Source organism: Heliconius melpomene, chromosome 17 (assembly GCF_056956725.1).
Source record: "Heliconius melpomene rosina isolate 202511_hmr_F chromosome 17, ASM5695672v1, whole genome shotgun sequence".
Classification (NCBI taxonomy): Eukaryota; Metazoa; Arthropoda; class Insecta; order Lepidoptera; family Nymphalidae; genus Heliconius; species Heliconius melpomene.
The window spans coordinates 11,317,295-11,324,447 of NC_140405.1; positions in this window are offsets into that span (position 1 = coordinate 11,317,295).

A 7,153-nucleotide genomic window follows, 5' to 3' on the forward strand; every position below is an offset into this window, starting at 1 on the left:
GAACAATTTATCAACTATTGTTATTTAAAACGGACACTATTATGGCGCACTTTGACTGTAAGCGCGACGGCAGTGGATTCGATTCTCGTTTAGGGGGAAATAATAATTCTTGCTCTGGTACCAAGGTATGAAGATTGGAGCAGAAAGAAAAGAATTTTACTATATGATCAACATAGCGTAAAGATAAAAGAATTGGCACAGTGGCTTAATTGGTTTACTACATACACGATTATTATGTGGTCGGCGCTCACTCAGGGTAACGACTATTATAGTTTTTAGAGAGAACTCAGTGACTAGACACTCCTTTTTCTATTGGCTTCAGTATTCTTAAAATTACGTATTAAATTTGGAAACTCAATGTGACGGAAAGAAATTAAAATAGTTCATACCCCCCCTAATGGTATGTGATGATAGTGGTGAATCCACAACTGTTATGCTTATAGTCAGAGGTTTTCCCACTGCGCCATGACGGCCTTATCGCCCAATAATGGAGGATATGAGAGAAGATAACATAAAAGTGATCGAAAACTTTAAAGCTTTTACGTGTTTTTTGGCTCGGTGTAGATTGTAAAAGCGCACTAGATTAAGTGAGTCAAAAGGCTTAAACTAACACAGACTGAAAAAGATTTTTTGAAAGTGTTTTTTATTATTTATATATGACATTTTTAAACACTATAGAGTTTTCAATCGTGTTATTTTGGTTTTTAGTTTAAATATTATTTTATTGTACATAAATTACCTATAACAGATTCACCCAACCAGAACCTCCAGAGGCCACCAGATTGCAATAGAGTAAAGTACTATTAATAAACAAGTAGTCAATGTCTTTAGATATTTATTTATGGTAAGGAAGCTTCACATTTTTCCCGCATAGCCGTGAGATCTCAGTGTCAAGATACTCTTTTCACTTTCCGCTCTAGGTTTGTAAACTATTGCGTTGCGTTGATCGGCGAAACTCAACGCTGCGAGGTATTTTTCCAAGAAGGCCTTGGTAAAAAGCTTATACGTTCAAATTAATTTGCCAGAATAATGAAATTGTAAAAAAATCCGTTGTTCAAAACCTTTTGAACAGCGCAAATTCTTCCACGATTTTTGCACAGCTTCGTTGTTCAAAGGTTGCTATTTATTAGAATACCTGAATATTAAAGGAAACTACATTTGAGGAGAAAAGAATAAAAATAATAAAAAATCAAGCTCTTACAAATAGGAAACCTAATTACTTTGTATATTAACTATAATTTTTTATTAGGAAAATTAGAGAACTGTTTTTTTATTTAAAAAGAAATATTCCACTATCAAATAAATACAAAAGCTAGCATTGTAGTTAGTACAATGCGAATGAAACACTATTGTGTCTCCGGCAGTCAACAGCGACCTCTCAAAGACGGTAGGAAGAGAGTTCACTGAAGGGTTCTTGTGAAAGGATATTTTCTTATTAAAAAAAAGTACATCTGTTCCTTCTTGAGTAAGCCATAAAAGAATCATGTTAACGTTTTATGTATTTTGTTATTTTATAGATAAAAAGCAAAACAGCTTCACGCTTTTTCCCGTTCAAACACTCCGTTCTTAACTTTTCGCCCAATTTACGAGATATTAGTGTGTCGATTAACGGAACTCAGCACTGCATTTTATCTACCAGAGCGGGAAAAAATATTAGTACAAGCAAATATTATTAATTTAAGCAACGGGGTCGATTTTATGGGACTTAAAAGAATTGAAAGATAAACAACTAATAGAGTACTTTATATCTCGGAATTCCTGAGATATCGGGATTACTTACTATCTTTTTAAAACTAGGAAGGCAAAGAGCGGCGTTGACTTTCAAAACTCAACACCCAATATCTTGAGAACATATACATACATAGCGGAGAACAGAGTATCTTGACACTAGGTCTACACGCGGTATAAAACGAGATGTTAAAATAAAAAAATACTTTATATCAATAGTTTAATTAGTGACATAAGTCAGTGTGTTCGGACATATTCAACGCTATTGGCCGCACTCGCCGGTACATTTGCGGTCGATCACGTTGAAACGATTTACCGCAGCACAGATAACCTATTTAAAATTAATCTATGTATGTGTCTATCGTATCTAAAATATATTTTAAATAATATTAAAGGTTTTATCGTTATTTATATTTTGATTAAATATTCCATATTTTTTGATTTTTTAGGGGAAATAAGAGAACACCTGCTGTCAACCTGTTTTTTTTGTTGTAGATCGAAATTGAAAATATTGTTTGTGCCATTAACTGTATTAACACTCGTACTCTCATTTCCTTATTTTCGTCAAACGGTGTTAAAACTTTTGCTATTAAATGCCTTATCTATCTATATATATAAAATCGAAAGATCACTCACTCATTACGAAATCTCAGAAACTACATGTGCTAGAAATCTCAAATTTTGCATAGGAGTTACTTATAGGACGTAGGGAATTTGCAATATTCGACTTCTAAGGGGTTGTTTTTGGGGTCGAAAGTTTATATGAAACTTCGTTACTACAAATGCTAGGAGTCTCAAATTTTGCATAGACGTCACTAGGACGTAGTCATGGAGACAGAAATTAATAATAACATAGTTCACGCGGGTGAAACCGCGAGCGGGCCGGTAGTTTAAGATATAAAGTCTCTACACGCCTTCTTGAGAAAAAAGATCTTGTCAGACGAATAAAAGTAGTCTTATAATGGTTCCGTATTTTTTCCTTTTGATATACAAATTTTAACTATCTACAGAATTAAAGTGGAATAAGAAATGTTGGAAAACATAACGAAGTCACCGGACTCAAGGGATCGCGACGATTCCCTCCCTGTACAAATATAAAAATATATAAAAAAACATTACTGTATCAGCATTTCATGATTGTGACATTTATTATGTTCTCGGAAAATTCTTTAGGGAAATGCTATTGATGAATATGAAACAAGGTGGCGCTGAACGGTTTTTGACTGTATGTACGATTATTGTGGGTTCAAATCCCATTCGTGGGAATGGTTGTAATATTTTTTTTTCTTGCACTCGCACAGTCCCTTAAACGCGGGCGATGAGATAAAATAAATTTTGTAAATCATTATAGATTTAATTAAGCTAATAGCCTAGATATAGTCATGCTAAAAGCGCCTATTATACAGCTTATATGGACACAATCAATTTTGTGCCCAAATGTGTAAATGCGTGATTTTCATCGAATTTAAGTGTATTTGAATATATAATGATTAGCGACTGAGATTAGTCGGTAATTACACACGTTACATCGAATAATGATGAATATTCGCGAGTTGACTGTACTCGCACATGTTAACGAGGGTTTATGTTATGCAGTGCTTGTTTACAACACTATTATATATTATGTTAATTATGCACTTACTGTTATATAATAGTTTATCAGCTTTTTGCATATATCAGGAAAGGCAGGCAGAAGAAGCCATTCATGGCGCAGGCCAGGCATGGCTCAAGTGTGTGACTGTAAACACGATTGGTTATTGGTTCAATTCCTACTCGAGGAAATGAAATATTTATTTAAATGTATATTTCCATTTCTTCACTCTGGTGACGAGGCAAAAGCGCGGCGTTGAGTTCCGCCACTCCTCACACAATATAGAATTTGGTAGAAAATGGGGAACGGAGTGTCTTAACATTAGGTTCCCTCATTTTTTTACTTAACACCGTATCTCGCGTATTGGAGAAAAGTATCTCAACAGTACATTCTCCGTTCACGTTTATACCACCGGCAAAATAAAAATTATTCATTCGCTTGAGTGAAAATTGAACCTACAACCTCATCTACAGTCAAAAACTCTTCCATTGCGCTGTTGCTACATTAATGATATAAAAATATTACTTTATGTTTATTCAATTATACTGAAACTGACCAAATTATTCACACAAAATACACAAACTAAGTACATTATTAAATAAATTTCATGAAAAATCATATTTGGTAAAAGCGCGGTGAATTTAATTTTAATATTATGAGCGTATTTAGCGATTTAAGTTAAAAGATTTATTTTCAGTGTTATTTACGGTTAAATTATTATTTGTAGTTCGAATATGTTCGTACTGCTAAAGTACTGGCGTTTTATTTAAATAGGTCACGGGGAAATTAAATTTGGATATTTTGCTGTATATTTTAGTTATTTATAGTTAAATAAAATTTTATACTAATATAGCAGGGTAAGCCGAGGGAAAAAGTGTTAAAACACTCCATTTCCCCCACTGTGCAATTTCCAAGACATTTTAATAGTAATTTCAATTTATATTTGGAGGTCATTGTGGGGCAGTGCCACAGTCTCATAACGTTACATAAGTGAGCGGAGAGTAAAAGGAGAAAACTTAGCGTCAAGACACTTTCCGCCCAGTTTGAAAATACTACAAATACTTTTATTTAGTATTTAGTAATGAGGCAGATAGTCAAAATCACAACACGCATCAATCCTGGGTCAAAAAGTTAAACCATTTCTTCGAACCACCCGGTGTCACAGACATACATGTCACTAATGGGGGGGTTAAATGCGTCGTCTTCACAAAGCAATAAGAAGCTGTTCGAGTTAGCTAGGAGTAGTTTATATCTAGTTTGTACTTGGTGGGGGTCCCAATCCGGATGCAGCTCGCTAACTTGTTAGTTCTGACCGCCGCCGCTACTTTAAACTCAATCGAGTTAAACTTCCAAATGCTTAATTAAACTCAGGCTTTGGTGAAACTGTAATGAAAATTATTATGATTATATGAGATGTGATATTACTGAAGAAATTGTTTTATTTTCTTGCAAAGTGACTATATGGAGGGAAGAATTATCTGATTACAAGATTGTTTTTTTTTTTCACTTCTAGAAATTGATTATTTTATTTGCCAAGTGACTTTATGGAGGGGAGAATTGTGTGATTACAAGAGTGTTTTTTTATTCCACTGGAGGAATGTTTACGTAACGAGGCAAATCGTGGCGTTGAGTACCGCCATTCAACATGCAGTGCCAGTTAGTTAGGCGCAAAGTGGGAAGTTCATATTATCTTAAGGGGAACGCAGTGTCTTAACACTAGGTTCCCAGATTCCCTGTGCGTACCCCGCTATAAGCGGGATAAATCGTCGTAAATCTAAAAAAAACTTTTCCATGCGTATTAGTAAAAAATAACAATAATAGTTATGCAGCTAGCCTTCTATTCTATTCAATAACCTAACAAAAGGCACGTGTGTCACGATCGCTTGTTAAGATTAAATTATGCGAAATTAATTAAACCTTTAATTTTTTAGATTTGACACTGTTTTTCCAGTACCACAAAGAAACTATTCTCAAAGGACAAGAATCTTAACTTGAGCTTCCTCATCGTGAGAAACTTCGACAAGAATTGCGACGAAATAGTTTACAGAAGTTAAGAGAACTGACAAGGGTGAAGGATTTGAATTATACTATACTTACTACAAGTTTACGACGACGACGGCAAGTTTTACTTTCAATTAGAGTGAACTTAAGTAGATTTTATTGAAGTGTTGAGTCGTGTTTCAATAATTTTGCCAAAATGGAGAAAGGAATATTAAGAGTGACTAAGTTGTACTCAACGGACTTATGTAAAAATGTTATAAATGTTGGTATAAGGATCAGTTTAAGCGGGCGAAGCCGCAACTGGGTCGCTAGTATACATATATATGTATGTATAAGTTAAAATAATAAAATATTTGTAATACCATTAGCCTTTGTATCGTGTTCCGTAACTATCCAAACTTTACGCTTAATGGACGTTATAAAAGTTTATTTATGTTTATAAGCCAAAATTATTTAAATATTTTTACTTGAATTAATAATAATAATGTAACGGTTACGAAAAAGAAAAGTAGGCAAACTACCTTAGCTTAGGCTTACCAAAGCTGGAAACTATAAAAATAATTCATTCTATCGAATGGGCATCGAATCGATCGAGCCCTAGTCGTGACGCAGTGGCACAAAGTGTAACTGCAAAAGCTATAGGTTGTGTGTTCGATCCCCACTCGAGGAAATGAAATATTTATTTTAATTTATATTTAGATAATGAACGATGTGGTTCTCAATTGTTACAGCATAATAACAGGTATTGCAGTGAGAAGAGATAGAGAAAGATGCAGACAGAGAAAAGATAGTGGTAATATAATGTTTTGTATACTTACAAGCTATTTTAGATATATTACCCAAATACCTGAATTCCCTCAATTATTCTGAAATTTAAACAAAAAAAACTTACTGTTAAACACGTTTTCAGTGCTCATGATGACCTTAAAGTCCCCTTAGTATCCCTAACTATAAAAAAAGTCAATTATAGGGAATTCCTCAGAAGATAAAGCGTCACCTCGTTGAAGCCGCAGCTAGATAAATGACACTCCCGCAGGTACTCGTTAGGTCATTGAGACGGCGACTAATTGCCTGTAATCGACTAAGCTCCATTAGCTCAGAGGGTTTGAATAGTTCCCACTTCATTAAGACTGAAGGTGAAAGAAATTATTAATTAATAGTATAGAATCTTAGAATGAAAGTAATGTTACATATATTTATATGTAACATCTAAACATTGGGGCCCTCATGGACTATAGCGTCGTCTGACTGTGAGTGCGATGCTTGGGTATTTGATTTCTAATCGCCTAAAAATAAATTCCCTCCCTCCAGCAGTCGAAGGGTGGCGTTCAGTTCCACTACTCCACACGCAATATCAAGAAAATTGGTGAGAAAGTAGGGAGCGGAATGTCTGAAGAATAGACCTTTGCTCAATCTACCTTGCTGGGAAATGTTAGGTTGCTTATGACCATATGATCATGAGATTATTAATAACATTTTTGGTATTAGACTTGATAGAGGGTTGAAAACATGCATGCATTTCTACGTCATCATTAATGATACTTCTACAGTACAATTATTCATTAATGATACTTCTACAATATCCACTTGCCAGGTCATTGAGACGGCGACTAGTTCTCTAGAATGCACTCACCTCTATTAGTTTGAAGTGTCTCAATAGTGCTCGTCTCTCACTAGCGTTCAATAGCGAGGTAAAGGTCTCGAAGCTAGAACGGTAAGAGTGGTCATGTTTTGTCTTAATATCAGAGCGAAGAAATGAAAACGATGTATTCCCTTGAGTCGTAATCGAACACCACAACCGTCGCGTTCACAATCAGTATAATGTGCTGCTGC